The sequence below is a fragment of the Heptranchias perlo genome, chromosome 10, assembly GCF_035084215.1.
Source record: "Heptranchias perlo isolate sHepPer1 chromosome 10, sHepPer1.hap1, whole genome shotgun sequence".
Lineage (NCBI taxonomy): Eukaryota > Metazoa > Chordata > Chondrichthyes > Hexanchiformes > Hexanchidae > Heptranchias > Heptranchias perlo.
Genome location: NC_090334.1, coordinates 2,652,186 through 2,668,484, shown reverse-complemented (window position 1 = coordinate 2,668,484; position 16,299 = coordinate 2,652,186). Strand labels below are relative to the sequence as shown.

Below are 16,299 nucleotides of genomic sequence, written 5' to 3'. Positions count from 1 at the left end.
GAGCGCTGAGAACAGCTGAGAGGAGCCGAACCGAGCGGAGGGAGCGTCCGATAAAAGGCGGGATTTCAGAGCGCTGAGTACAGCTGAGAGGAGCCGAGCGGAGGGAGCGTCCGATAAAAGGCGGGATTTCAGAGCGCTGAGAACAGCTGAGAGGAGCCAAGCCGAGCGGAGGGAGCGTCCGATAAAAGGCGGGATTTCAGAGCGCTGAGTACAGCTGAGGAGCCGAGCCGAGCGGAGGGAGCGTCCGATAAAAGGCGGGATTTCAGAGCGCTGAGAACAGCTGAGAGGAGCCGAGCGGAGCGGAGGGAGCGTCCGATAAAAGGCGGGATTTCAGAGCGCTGAGTACAGCTGAGAGGAGCCGAGCCGAGCGGAGGGAGCGTCCAATAAAAGGCGGGATTTCAGAGCGCTGAGAACAGCTGAGAGGAGCCGAGCCGAGCGGAGCCGCGACCGAGTTCGAAGTGACGTCAGGAATCAGATCGGGACGCGACACAGGGGAGGCACCTGATTGGTGAGTAGGTTCAGGTGAGTATTTCTACTTATCTACAGTAACTAAAGTAAAAGGAAAGGGAAGGTCTGCAGGTCTTATAGGAAGTAGCGTTTATTTTTTAGTGAATCAAGGTCCCTAGTGTAGTTAACATTCTCTAAATTGCGAACAATTTAAAGGAGTAAACTCCTTAAAGGGAGTGGTAAGTAGTTTTTCTTTCCTTTTTTTTTCTCTTGACATTGTAGTTGTTCTTAAGCTAATTTAAGGGTTAAGTCATGGCAGGAGATCCCAGGGCCGTGTCATGTTCCTCTTGTGGGATGTGGGAATTCAGGGCTCCTTCCTGTATCCCTGATTCCTTCACCTGCGGGAAGTGTGTCCAGCTGCAGCTATTGTTTGACCGCTTGACGGCTCTGGAGCTGCGGATGGACTCACTTTGGAGCATCCGCGATGCTGAGAAAGTCGTGGATAGCACGTTCAGTGAGTTGGTCACACCGCAGATAAAAATTACTGAGGGAGATAGTGAATGGGTGACCAACAGACAGAGGAAGAGTAGGAAGGCAGTGCAGGGCTCCCCTGCGGTCATCTCCCTCCAAAACAGGTATACCGTTTTGGATACTGTTGGGGGAGATGGCTCACCAGGGGAAGGTGGCAGTGGCCAGGTTCATGGCACCGTGGCTGGCTCTGCTGCACAGGAGGGCAGGAAAAAGAGTGGCAGAGCTATAGTGATAGGGGACTCGATTGTAAGCGGAATAGACAGGCGTTTCTGCGGACGCAACCGAGACTCCAGGATGGTATGTTGCCTCCCTGGTGCAAGGGTCAAGGATGTCTCGGAGCGGCTGCAGGACATTCTGGAGGGGGAGGGTGAACAGCCAGTTGTCGTGGTGCATATCGGCACCAACGATATAGGTAAAAAACAGGATGAGGTCCTACAAGCTGAATTTAGGGAGTTAGGAGTTAAACTAAAGAGTAGGACCTCAAAGGTAGTAATCTCAGGATTGCTACCAGTGCCACGGGTAGTCAGAGTAGGAATGACAGGATAGCTAAGATGAATACGTGGCTTGAGAGATGGTGCAAGAGGGAGGGATTCAAATTCCTGGGCCATTGGAACCGGTTCTGGGGGAGGTGGGACCAGTACAAATTGGACGGTCTGCATCTGGGCAGGACTGGAACCAATGTCCTAGGGGGAGTGTTTGCCAGTGCTGTTGGGGAGGGTTTAAACTAATTTGGCAGGGGGATGGGAACCGATGCAGGAAGTCAGTGGGAAATAAAGTGGTGACAGAAACAAAAGGCAGTAAGGGAGAGTGTACAAAACATGACCGGACAGATGGTCTGAGAAAGCAGGGCAAAGACCAAGGGAAGTCTAGATTAAACTGCATTTATTTCAATGCAAGAAGTCTGATGGGCAAGGCAGATGAACTCAGGGCATGGATGGGTACATGGGACTGGGATGTTATAGCTATTACTGAAACATGGCTAAGGGAGGGGCAGGACTGGCAGCTCAATGTTCCAGGGTACAGATGCTATAGGAAAGATAGAGCAGGAGGTAAGAGAGGAGGGGGAGTTGCGTTCTTGATTAGGGAGAACATCACGGCAGTAGTGAGAGGGGATATATCCGAGGGTTCGCCCACTGAGTCTATATGGGTAGAACTGAAAAATAAGAAGGGAGAGATCACTTTGATAGGATTGTACTACAGACCCCCAAATAGTCAACGGGAAATTGAGGAGCAAATATGTAAGGAGATTACAGACAGCTGCAAGAAAAATAGGGTGGTAATAGTAGGGAACTTTAACTTTCCCAACATTGACTGGGACAGCCATAGCATTAGGGGCTTGGATGGAGAGAAATTTGTTGAGTGTATTTAGGAGGAATTTCTCATTCAGTATGTGGATGGCCCGACTAGAGAGGGGGCAAAACTTGACCTCCTCTTGGGAAATAAGGAAGGGCAGGTGACAGAAGTGTTAGTGAGGGATCACTTTGTCCATTAGTTTTAAGATAGCTATGGAGAAGGATAGGTCTGGCCCAAAAGTTAAAATTCTAAATTGGGGAAAGGCCAATTTTGATGGTATTAGACAGGAACTTTCAGAAGTTGATTGGGAGAGTCTGTTGGCAGGCAAAGGGACGTCTGGTAAGTGGGAGGCTTTCCAAAGTGCGTTAACCAGGGTTCAGGGTAAGCACATTCCTTATAAAGTGAAGGGCAAGGCTGGTAGAAGTAGGGAACCTTGGATGACTCGGGAGATTGAGGCACTAGTCAAAAAGAAGAAGGAGGCATATGACATGCATAGGCAGCTGGGATCAAGTGGATCCCTTGAAGAGTATAGAGATTGCCGGAGTAGAGTTAAGAGAGAAATCAGGAGGGCAAAAAGGGGACATGAGATTGCTTTGGCAGATAAGGCGAAGGAGAATCCAAAGAGCTACATGTACATAAAGGGCAAAAGAGTAACTAGGGAGAGAGTAGGGCCTCTTAAGGATCAACAAGGTCATCTATGTGAGGAACCACAAGAGATGGGTGAGATCCTGAATGAATATTTCACATCGGTATTTACGGTTGAGAAAGGCATGGATGTTAGGGAACTTGGGGAAATAAATAGTGATGTCTTGAGGAGTGTACATATTACAGAGAGGGAGGTGCTGGAAGTCTTAACGCGCATCAAGGTAGATAAATCTCCGGGACCTGATGAAATGTATCCCAGGACGTTATGGGAGGTTAGGGAGGAAATTGCGGGTCCCCAAGCAGAGATATTTGAATCATCGACAGCTACAAGTGAGGTGCCTGAAGATTGGAGGGTAGCAAATGTTGTGCCTTTGTTTAAGAAGGGCGGCAGGGAAAAGCCTGGGAACTACAGACCGGTGAGCCTGACATCTGTAGTGGGTAAGTTGTTAGAGGGTATTCTGAGAGACAGGATCGACAGGCATTTGGAGAGGCAGGGACTGATTAGGAACAGTCAGCATGGTTTTGTGAGAGGAAAATCATGTCTCACGAATTTGATTGAGTTTTTTGAAGGGGTAACCAAGAAGATAGATGAGGGCTGTGCAGTAGACGTGGTCTACATGGACTTCAGCAAAGCATTTGACAAGGTACCGCATGGTAGGTTGTTACATAAGGTTAAATCTCATGGGATCCAAGGTGAGGTAGCCAATTGGATACAAAATTGGCTTGACGACAGAAGACAGAGGGTGGTTGTAGAGGGTTGTTTTTCAAACTGGATGCCTGTGTCCAGCGGTGTGCCTCAGGGATCGGTGCTGGGTCCGCTGTTATTTGTTATTTATATTAATGATTTGGATGAGAATTTAGGAGGCATGGTTAGTAAGTTTGCAGATGACACCAAGATTGGTGGCATTGTGGACAGTGAAGAAGGTTATCTGGGATTGCAACGGGATCTTGATCAATTGGGCCAGTGGGCCGATGAATGGCAGATGGAGTTTAATTTAGATAAATGTGAGGTGATGCATTTTGGTAGATCGAATCGGGCCAGGACCTACTCCGTTAATGGTAGGGCGTTGGGGAGAGTTATAGAACAAAGAGATCTAGGAGTACAGATTCATAGCTCCTTGAAAGTGGAGTCACAGGTGGATAGGGTGGTGAAGAAGGCATTCGGCATGCTTGGTTTCATTGGTCAGAACATTGAATGCAGGAGTTGGGATGTCTTGTTGAAGTTGTACAGGGCATTGGTGAGGCCACACTTGGAGTACTGTGTACAGTTCTGGTCACCCTATTATAGAAAGGATATTATTAAACTAGAAAGAGTGCAGAAAAGATTTACTAGGATGCTACCGGGACTTGATGGTTTGACTTACAGGGAGAGGTTAGACAGACTGGGACTTTATTCCCTGGAGAGTAGGAGGTTAAGGGGTGATCTTATAGAAGTCTATAAAATAATGAGGGGCATAGATAAGGTCGATATTCAAAATCTTTTCCCAAAGGTAGGGGAGTCTATAACGAGGGGGCACAGATTTAAGGTGAGAGGGGAGAGATACAAAAGGGTCCAGAGGGGCAATTTTTTCACTCAAAGGGTGGTGAGTGTCTGGAACGAGCTGCCAGAGGCAGTAGTAGAGGCGGGTACAATTTTGTCTTTTAAAAAGCATTTGGACAGTTACATGGGTAAGATGGGTATAGAGGGATATGGGCCAAGTGCAGGCAATTGGGACTAGCTTAGTGGTATAAACTGGGCGACATGGACATGTTGGGCCGAAGGGCCTGTTTCCATGTTGTAACTTCTATGATTCTATGTGGGTATTGTTCTTAATGAATACTTTGCATCTGTCTTCACAAAAGAGAGGGACGATGCAGAGATTGTAGTTAAGGAGGAGGAGTCTGAAATATTGGATGGGATAAACTCAGTGAGCGAGGAAGTATTAAAGGGATTAGCATCTTTAAAAGTAGATAAATCACCAGGCCTGTGTGAAATGTATCCCATGCTGTTAAAAGAAACCAGGGAGGAAATAGCAGAGGCTCTGACCACCATTTTCCAAACTTCACTGGACACAGGCAGGGTGCCGGAGGATTGGAGGACTGCTAATGTTGTACCGTTGTTTAAAAAGGGAGCGAGGGATAGACCGAGTAATTACAGGCCAGTCAGTCTAACCTTGGTGGTGGGTAAATTATTGGAATCAATTCTGAGGGACAGGATAAAACGTCACTTAGAAAGGCACGGATAATCAAGGATAGTCAGCACGGATTTGTTATGGGAAGATTGTGTCTGACTAACTTGATTGAATTTTTTGAGGAGATAACAAGGAGGGTCTATGGGGGTCGAGTATTTGATGTAGTGTACATGGATTTTAGCAAGGCTTTTGACAAGGTTGCACATGGCAGACTGGTCAAAAAAGGACAAACCCAAGGGAAAGTGGCAAGTTGGATCCAAAATTGGCTCAGTGGCAGGAAGCCAAGGTTGACGGATGTTTTTGTGACTGGAAGGCTGTTTCCAGTGGGGTTCCGCAGGGCTCAGTACTCGGTCCCTTGCTCTTTGTGATATATATTAATGATTTAGACTAAAATGTAGGGGGCATGATTCAGAAGTTTGCAGATGATACAAAAATTGACCGTGTGGTTGATAGTGAGGGGGAAAGCTGTCGACTGCAGGAAGATATCAATGGACTGGTCAGGTGGGCAGAAAAGTAGCAAATGGAATTCAATCCAGAGAAGTGTGAGGTAATGCATTTGGGGAGGGCAAACAAGGCAAGGGAATACACAATAAATGGGAGGATACTGAGAGGTGTAGAGGACATGAGGGACCTTGGAGTGCATGTCCACAGATCCCTGAAGGTAGCAGGACAGGGAGATGAGGTGGTTAAGAAGGCATTTAGAATACTTTCCTTTATTAGCCGAGGCATAGAATATAAGAGCAGGGAGGGTATGTTGGAACTGTATAAAACACTAGTTAGGCCACAGCTTGAGTACTGTGTACAGTTCTGGTCACCACATTACAGGAAGGATGTAATTGCACTAGAGAGTGTACAGAGGAGATTTATGAGGATGTTGCCAGGACTCGAGAATTTTAGCTATGAGGAAAGATTGGATAGGCTGGGATTGTTTTCCTTGGAACAGAGGAGGCTGAGGGGTGATTTGATTGAGGTGTACAAAATTATGAGGGTCCTAGATAGAGTGGATAGGAAGGACCTATTTCCCTTAGAAGGGAATAACCAGGGGGCATAGATTTAAAGTGATTGGCAAACGGTTTAGAGGGGAGCTGAGGAAAAGTTTTTTCACCCAAAGGGTGGTGGGGGTCTGGAACACTCTGCCTGAAAGGGTGGTAGAGGCAGAAACCCTCAACTCATTTAAAGAGTACTTGGATGTGCACCTGAAATGCCGTGACCTACAAGGCTACGGACCAAGTGCTGGAAAGTGGGATTAGGCTGGGTGGCTCATTTTCGGCCGGCGCGGACACGATGGGCCAAATGGCCTCCTCCTGTGCCGTAAATTTTCTATGATTCTAAGGGACTTCAGGAAGACATAGGTTAATAGATTGGGCAGACAGATGTTAGATGAAACTTAATTTGGAGAAATACAATTATAGCACATGAGTATAAAATGATTGTTAAAAATGAAGTAAGGGGAAGAATTATTGAAAACAAATTAAATTGCCTGTACAGCAATGTGCAAAGCATCCAAAACAAAACGGGGGAACTGGATAATTCGTAGTGTGGAGTCGGTTGTAGTAGGGACATCTGAAACGTGGCTACATAAAGAATAGGACTGCTGGTTAAATATTGCAGGACATAACGTATTTAGAAAGGATAGGGAAGGAAGAAAGTGGGGTGGAGTAGAGACAACATAAGATTAAGATAGATACAGAATCCATGTGGATTGAGACAAGATAAGGAGGTTTCGATCGCATTAATAGGGATATTCTACAGACCATCTAATAGTGGAAGGGAAGTGGAGCATGAAATATGTAGGAAAATCTGTAAAATGAGTAAAAGACATCGAATAATTGAGATTTCAACTACCCCCAAATAAACTGGAAATAGGAGGTAGGGAATGGGGGAAAAGGAATGGCATTTTTACAGTATGTTCATGACTCTCAGTACATAGACAATAAAGGAGAGGACGACAAAAGGGAATAGGAAGAGGTTAGGAAAGAAGTTTAAAAAAACAATTAGGAAAACAAAGAGGAACTAAGAAATTAAATTATCAAGCAATATAAAAAGAAATAGTGAAGTATTCTACAGACACATAAATAACAAAAGAAAAAGTATCGGGATAGGGATAGGGCCACTCATGGATGTACAAGATAAACTCACAGGTAGTGACAGTGAAATGGCAGAAATATTGAATACTTATTTTGCCTCAGTATTTATCAAGGAGACTAACATGGCAGACATGACACAAGAGGAAGAGAACAAAAATGATAAGAAGACATTTCAGATAGAAAGGGGGGAGATAATTGATAAACTAATCAAATTTAGAGAGGATAAAACCCCTGGTCCGGATGGATCGTATCCGTGAATAGATAGGGTAGAGATAGCAGAGGCACTATTAGAAAGATATAAAAATTCATTAGAAAAGGCAATCGTGCCAGAGGACTGGCGGACAGCTAATGTGATTCCTATATTTAAAAAGGGAGATAGAGTAAGTCCAGGGAACTATAGACCAATTAGCTTAACGTCGGTGGTAGGAAAGATAATGGAATCGTTATTCAAAGATGTAATAGAAAGACATCTAGAGAACAAAAATATAATACACTAGTCAGCACGGATTTCAATGGGGAAAGTCATGCTTGATAAACTTTATTATCATAGAATCATAGAAGTTACAACATGGAAACAGGCCCTTCGGCCCAACATGTCCATGTCGCCCAGTTTATACCACTAAGCTAGTCCCAATTGCCTGCACTTGGCCCATATCCCTCTATACCCATCTTACCCATGTAACTGTCCAAATGCTTTTTAAAAGACAAAATTGTACCCGCCTCTACTACTGCCTCTGGCAGCTCGTTCCAGACACTCACCACCCTTTGAGTGAAAAAATTGCCCCTCTGGACCCTTTTGTATCTCTCCCCTCTCACCTTAAATCTATGCCCCCTCGTTATAGACTCCCCTACCTTTGGGAAAAGATTTTGAATATCGACCTTATCTATGCCCCTCATTATTTTATAGACTTCTATAAGATCACCCCTTAACCTCCTACTCTCCAGGGGAAAAAGTCCCAGTCTATCTAACCTCTCCCTATAAGTCAAACCATCAAGTCCCGGCAGCATCCTAGTAAATCTTTTCTGCACTCTTTCTAGTTTAATAATATCCTTTCTATAATAGGGTGACCAGAACTGTACACAGTATTCCAAGTGTGGCCTCACCAATGCCCTGTACAACTTCAACAAGACATCCCAACTCCTGTATTCAATGTTCTGACCAATGAAACCAAGCATGCCGAATGCCTTCTTCACCACCCTATCCACCTGTGACTCCACTTTCAAGGAGCTATGAACTTGTACTCCTAGATCTCTTTGTTCTATAACTCTCCCCAACGCCCTACCATTAACGGAGTAGGTCCTGGCCCGATTTGATCTTTGAAGAAATAACAAAAAGAGTGGACAAGGGTAATGCAGTAGATGTAATATATTTGGATTTTCAAAAGGCCTTCGATAATGGAACGCATAGTAGACTCATGACTAAGGTCAGAGCATGTGGCGTATGGGGACAGGTAGCAGAATGGATAGCAAGCTGGCTACAATACAGAAAGCAGAGTAGGGTTTAAGGGTAGTTACTCAGACTGGCAAAAGGTGGGACGTGGTGTTCCACAGGGATCGGTGCTGGGACCACTGTTGTTCACATTTTACATCAACGATTTGGAATCAGGAATTAGAAGTACAGTTTCAAAATTTGCGGATGACACCAAATTGGGGGGCATGGTTAATACAAAGGAAGAATGAGTTAAAATGCAAGACAACATTTATAAACTTGCAGAATGGGCGTGTAATTGGCAAATGAATTTCAATATAGTTAAGTGTGAGGTGGTGCACTTTCGTTGGAAGAATAAAGAGGCCACATATTGCTTGGATAGTAAGAGTCTAAATGGGGTTGAGGAGCTAAGGGATCGGGGGATACAGATACACAAATCACTAAAAGTAGTGACACAGGTTAATAAGGCCATTTTAAAAAAGCAAACAAAGCACTGGGGTTCATTTCTAGAGGGATAGAATTGAAAAAAAAAGTTATGTTAAACTTGTATAGAACCTTGGTTCGACCACATGGAGTACTGCGCACAGATCTAGTCTCCATATTATAGAAAGGATATAGAGGCATTGGAGAGGGTGCAAAAAAGATTGACAAGGATGATATCAAAACTGAGAGGATATTCTTATCAGGAAAGGCTGAACAGGCTGGGGCTCATTTCTCTGGAAAAGAGAAGGCAGAGGGGTGACCTGATAGAGGCCTTTGAAGTTAACGAGAGGGTTTGCGAGACATCGAGAAAATGTTTCCATTTGTGGGTGTGTCCAAAACTAGGGGCCATAAATATTTAAGATAGTCACTAATAAATCCAATAGGGAATTCAGGAGAAACTTCTTCACCCAAAGAGTGGTTCGAACATAAGAATGTGGAACGCCCTACCACAATGAGCAGTTGAGGCAAATAGCATTTAAGGGGAAGCTCGATAAGCACATGAGGGAGAAAAGAATAGAAGGATATGCTGATAGGGTTAGATGAAGAGGGGTGGGAGAAGGCTCATGTGGGGCATAAACACAGGCATAGACCAGTTGGGCCGAATGGCCTGTTTCTGTGCTGTAGACTCGATGTAACTTGATGTGAGGTGATACCTTTTGGGAGGAAGAATAAGGAGAGGGCATAACCACCAAATCGTCAAACTTTAAAAGGAGTAGATGAACAGAGAGACTATGTCTTTACATGTCTTTAACAGCTGTTATTTTTTTTAAAAAGCATATGGGATCTGAGGTTTTATCATTTGGTGTCGAGTGCAAAAGCCAAGAGATAATGCTGAACCTATACAGATCATTGGTTAGGCTGCAGTTAGAATATTGTGTTCAGTTCTGAGTACCTTACCTTTTGAATGATGTTAAGGCCATGGAGAGGATGCAGAAGAGATTAATCATGATCCCAGGGATGAGCACCTTTAGTTATGAAGAACAACTCGAGAATTGGGGCTCTTTTCATTAGAACAAAGAAAGTTGTGTGCAGATCTGATAGACTTGTTCAAAGTTGAGGGGTTTTGACGAGATACATAGGGAAAAATGACTTCCACTGCTCGGTGAGTTGGAAATGAAGGGAGAGGATAGGAGAAATTTTTCTTATGCTGAGTGTTAGAACCTGTAATGTCCTACCAGAAACAACGGTGGAAGCAGAATCCATAATAGCTTTTAAAGGGAAAGTGGATAGGAATTTGTAGAAGAAAAACTGAGAAGGATTGGGAAACAGGGAGGGGAATGAGATTAAGTGGGAAGCTCATTCAGAGGGCAGGCACGATGGACTGAATGGCCTCCTTCTGTGTTGTAAAATTCTATGATTGAACGATTGCCCTCTTTCCAGCAAGCAGTGAATTTGAATTTGTTGCCACAAGTATCCAAAATGCATACTGTATTAAAATTATGTGCCAGTATGTAATATATGGACCTTTCTTACTGTCTGACTATGTGTTGACTACAACACCAGCAGGTTACTGTACCAGTAGATAACTTGGCAGAGACTTGAGACTCAGAAAGGCTGTGAGATAAGGGACAGAATAAGTCTGGCCTGATATAGGCCATAGTCACCTATTGCTGCTGGCCTCGTTTGTCTAACTCTTGAGTAAAGTCTGTCCTAATGCTCATCCCATAGGTGGATAAATTCTAAATTCATCAATGGGATCAGTGCCAAGAACAAACGTTTCAAACGCTCAGCTCAGTCAATTCAAACAGCAGGATAAAAACAGAATCTCTCTCTCTCTTGCTTTCTGTCCGATCTTCTGATTTAACATCAAAGACAGCCCAACGGAATCATTCCAGGGAGAAAGATTTTAAACTCCGCACCAGGAACACAGACTGGAGGCAGAAGGGAGAGTTGATATTTAAAGATTACTCAACAGGAGGATTGGAGTGCACGTAACTTGTAATTTTACACGACACATGCAGGGCAGTCGGTATGCCCTGGCTTTAAATGCCTACAAGGAAAAAAAATTCTCTACTGTCTACAATTGTGGAATGTTTTATTTAAATGTGCTGTCCACTGAGCCAAACAGTCCACGTTTTTAGCTCACTGGATCATTGGCTGGTTTACAAAGTATTTTTACTGTTTCATAGCAGTTTAATACTGAATATAACCCTCGCAGTGGGAACCCCTCATATCCTGTTTAAATCCTACTCAGAGAAGCCTGATGTTGCAGCAAGACACAGTGTAGCCCTTCCCAAGCATTCTTTTACTTTAACCATGTGTTTTGATTTTAGAAGCAGCCAGTCCAGCTGTTACCAGTGGGTCAGAGGATAACTATGTGCTGTGCATTTTTGTATGCACAAGTGTTACAGTTTATCAGAAGTAGTGCTAGCATTTAATACTTTATATGCCTTTTGGATTATTGCAGGTAATGATTATTACCTGCAGTTTTACTGTTGTGAACATTCTATTAACAGTCTCTCACATACCCTATGCAAACCGCATCCTCCGAATGTTAGAATCCCCTGTTCCTTTTTTTAATGTAGTTTGTAACAGGCTGGCTTTTCAAATCTGAAACTTCAAAGGAAATATGTTTCATTGCATGTGACATAGGCCTGTGGCAGTTGGAGAGTGATCTCATCCACGATGCTTAAATTGATGCAGTTCTGCGAGGGCTGGGCATTTTATTAGACCAGTCCGCTTGAATCAAAATTCCATTTCAGCATGAGTTTACTTTCTTCAAAATCCGACAGCATGCTCTCTGCTTCACGGCCCATTTCTGTTGATAGTGTTAGCACCTTCTTGTGCAAGAGTTCTAATAATTACGAGCCCTCCGTATACAGTTCTCAGCTTGTGATAACTGCCACAGTTATCTGCTTCATATTTTCACTCACCTCTGAGTCTGAAGATTGTGGGTTCAAGTTCCACTCCAGAGTACTTGGGCACATAATCTAGGCTGACACTCCCAGTGCAGTAGTGAGGGAGTGCTGCACTGTCTGAGGTACCGTCTTTTGGATGAGATATTAAGCCGAGGCCCCATCTGCCCTCAGGTGGATGTAAATGATCCCATGGTACAATTTGAAAAAGAAAAGGAGAGTTCTCCCCGGTGTCCTGGCCAAAACTTATCCCTCAATCAACATTACTAAAACACGTTACCTGGTCATTTATCGCAGTGATGTTTGTGGGAGCTCACTGTGTGCAGATTGACATGCTCTTTTCTTCCTTTAGAGCTATATTTTCAGTAGAAAGATTAAACTAGTTTTAATCACTATTAGCTAGTTTAATTGTTTTTAACTTTGATTTATTCTCAAGTACTCACTAGGATTGAGAAATAACAGCTGTTCCTTTAAACCAGATACAATGCATCAGGGACGGGTTCCATCCAAATTCTGCACTCTGAGATATCGTTTTTGCTGTGTAGATATTATAGAGTTTTCTTCCTTGTTTCCATGATGAAGCAGGAATATTCTCCTTAAGTATTAGAGGACTCCTTTTCTCCCCCCCCGAACTTCTCTGCTGCCTCCTTGCTGGGGACCAACTCTGTGGATGCAGCAAGCTGTGCAGTGCCTCAGGCAGGTGGCTGTTCTTCCTGTGTGAGCCAATACACTCAGGCGTTTGGGTCAAGGGGGAGCAACACAACTGAGCCTGGTCCTGGCCTTACTTCAGATCCACACGTGCACACAGTCCAGCGAGGGTCATTGTGTACTGATCAAGAGCTTTCTTTGTGCTGTGGTTAGTTACAGCAAACCCATCACCACCCTGTCAGAGATCTACAAACCAGTGATTGGCTCGATACTGCACACACGTGAATGCATTCATTAGCTGAGTGATGAGGGAGCTTAGAGACTTTGAACAGAGTAATTGCAAATCTATAATCTAATCAAGGGCATCGTGGCATAAAGCGAGTAAAATTTAACTGGTTTATAACTGGCATCTGACCCCCAGGATTAATGTCTTATAATTACTGAACAAATCGGTTTATTTTAACTGATGTATACTGTGAAGGTGGTATTATGGTGCACACCTGTTGCCAGGTTGTACCAGGGACATGGCCCAGAGACTTAATGCTATCACTTCCCAGAAAGTTTGAGCCCCTGGTTTTGAGGGGGTTGGCCTTTTGCCTTGGAGAGGGAAAACCACATTGAACCTCCTTCACCAGCATCTCCCAAACATCTGGCCTGATGTCGTCTCCATGGCCATCTTCTGAACAATTGAAACCAATGAGCTGCAGCTTGAAACTCCTCAGGACTATATCTCCCTTTTCAGAGCCAGCTGCAGCCCTTTACGAGAAATGATTTCCAATTTTCCTATTGGCAGCAAACCAGTAGCGAGGCCTCATATCCATTGCATGTTTAGATTGTGAAGTCCAGCCAGGTCAGCTGTTTTTTTTGCCGTACATGCACGTGCACTGAGGCACGCACGTGCACACTGTGGCACACGCACACATCGCGGCACATGTGCACAGGCAGCCATACTCACTGGCGCGCGGGCGCACTTTGGCACGCATGCGCACAGGCAGCCACACGCAGACTGGCACACGCGCGCACAGGCAGGCAGGCACCCTCGCTCTGGCGTACGCATGTGCGCGCACACACTTTACTCAGATTTGGAAAATTGGGGCTCCAGTGTCCAAATCCCAGATGTGGTACGGTGCAATTTAGATGTTGAGTAAAGCACCCCTTCTTTTGCCCCAACTTTGTGTATCAACCACAACCTCCGAAGCTCCCCTTTCTAAGCCAGTGTAACGTTTCTCAGCACCATGCACATAATGAGCAGGATGCTCTTGACTTGAAGCAATAAACGTGTCTCCCCTAAGGGAACCTACAGTGAGAAGGTGTGACAGAGACCGGGGGTTTACCCAAACTATTGTTAAAGCCAAATGTGGTAAAAGTTTCCATGCTTACGTTCCAACTCTGAAGCCTTATTGCTTTTAAATGCTTTTTTTGTATGGTCTAATGGAATTTCATCCAACGGGCTGATGCAATCCCACAGACACAGTGACTGGACTCCAGCCAGCTATTATCAACAAAGAGGAGACTGGTTCCTGGGAACAGGCCACATCTGACATCTGTACACGAATGTTAATTCATCCAGTTGATGTCAGGAAGTAGCTAATTGATCCACTCCTCCAGAAATATGACTTCCAATAATTTTGAGCTGATATATTTTGTACAGATTTTAACATTTCTCTGATATTTTTAAGTGTACAATCGTATAATAATTCCATCTTTCAGCTTTATGACAAAGCTATGAATCTTGCATTTTTTTTAAGTTTGGGAGTGTTGTCTTTTGACATTTGTATGAAGTAGCATTTCAAAAAAAGCTTAGAAGTGGCAGTGCAGCTTCAGTTGGACACCATCGGCCTTGTGCCAAGGCCTTAAAATCTGAGACCATCTAATAACCTGAATCTGCCAGCTCCATTTGTGATGGTTTTTTGTTGGTGTTTAACTGAGATACTACAGTGCTTGTTTAGCAAAACATCTCACATAGACCAGAAGGTGGAAATAAAGATTGTTCGAGAATGTTTCTCTTACTGCAGTAAGTGTAGACAGCCGTAAGACATCAGTCATGCAGATGTATGCAGCTGTTTCACCCTCCCTTCTAGCTCCAGGAAACTGCAAACCTTAGAGGAGACCACAAACTACAAAGAAAAAACCGGATTACCCCGAGAGGATCTATTAATTAATCAGGCCGTCGTCATGATCACCACCCACTGTTTAGTTGGAAACATTTTTTTTATTCATTCATGGGATGTGGGCGTCGCTGGCAGGGCCAACATTTATTGCCCATCCCTAATTGCCCTTGAGAAGGTGGTGGTGAGCCGCCGCCTTGAATCGCTGCAGTCCGCTACAGTGCTGTTAGGAAGAGAGTTCCAGGATTTTGACCCAGTGACGATGAAGGAACGGTGATATATTTCCAAGTCGGGATGGTGTGTGACTTGGAGGGTAACGTGCAGGTGGTGGTGTTCCTATGCGCCTGCTGCCCTTGTCCTTTTAGGGGTCTCGATTACAGCGGCGGGGTGGTTTCCGAGGACCCCGATTTGCATATTGATGGGGGTCTACCGCCTGAAACTTCAGACTAGGCCCCTTTCAAAATGGCACTGTCCTGCGGTTGGGATTAACAGGGCGGTGAGGCTGCCCACCCCATTCTGAGGCCGTTAACACCAGGGCACAAGTTTTATGATAATTGGCAAAAGAACCAAAGGGGAGATGAGGAGACATTTTTTTCCTCAGCGAGTTGTAATGATCTGGAATACACTGCCTGAAAGGGTGATGGAAGCAGATTCAATAATAACTTTCAAAAGAGAATTGGATAAATACTTGAAAAGAAAAAATTGCTGGGCTATGGGGAAAGAGCGGGAGAGTGGGACTAATTGGATAGCTCTTTCAAAGAGCCGGCACAGGCACGATGGGCCGAATGTGCTATAAGATTCTGTGATTCTAAGTTTAAAATCCACCCCTTTGAGTGTTGCTGGTTGGACTCCATCTTGAAGAAGGAAACTCAATGCAATTTTTAGTGTGTTTATATTCAGTTTTTTTTCCATACATTGTGAACCTGCATCACTAGCAGCTGGATTGAGTCTGGCTGAACCCCACTCCTGTTCTCAGCCAAGATGTGACACAGTGGCAATCTGAACATTGAATCAGTCTGCCTAATTGACACAAGGGTGGAGGAAAGCTGACTGGCTTAGGGATGTGCCAGCAAAATATTTTTAAAAAGTGGTATCTTGCATCTTTTTGAACATTTTCAGGCATTTTCTCCTTTTCCTCTTGTTTGCCTCTCAACCCATTATTCCTAACCAAGAATGGGATGAAAATCTGCTTCAGTGCTGCTCTGACACTGGCCACCTCAAGACTGAGAGCAACTGGAATGATGCTCCCTTTGGTTTCCTCTTTCTCATTCCCGATGATGAAGTCCATCTATTGCTTGGTGCAAGGCTGGAATCAGGGACTAAGGCTGTTGGCTTAACCTTGCGTCCCACCACTTTACGACACAGAATGTTAGGATGCTGCCCTTCACTTTGCATTTGTTTAATTTTAATAAATCAACATGAAAACTTGCTTAGTATCTCCATTCCCACAAAATCTTAATTCAAGGCGGCACAGTAAATACATTAGAATTTGATCAGCACGAAGTAGTGGTATAAGCGCAGATATATTGTGAAAGTTGATGGTTCAGTTCTTTTGAGGTGTAAAACAGAACAGCAGCTACGTAACAGAAACGTAGTGTTCCA

At 44.3% G+C, this 16,299-nt stretch overlaps 1 protein-coding gene across 1 annotated transcript in view; it reads left to right on the top strand.

The window, feature by feature from the left end:
• The window catches only part of LOC137326393 (stAR-related lipid transfer protein 9-like), a gene marked incomplete at its 3' end in the record, with an annotated part of 232,894 nt that overhangs the window by 148,368 nt on the left and 68,227 nt on the right, over positions 1–16,299 (top strand). The window lies entirely within an intron of this gene.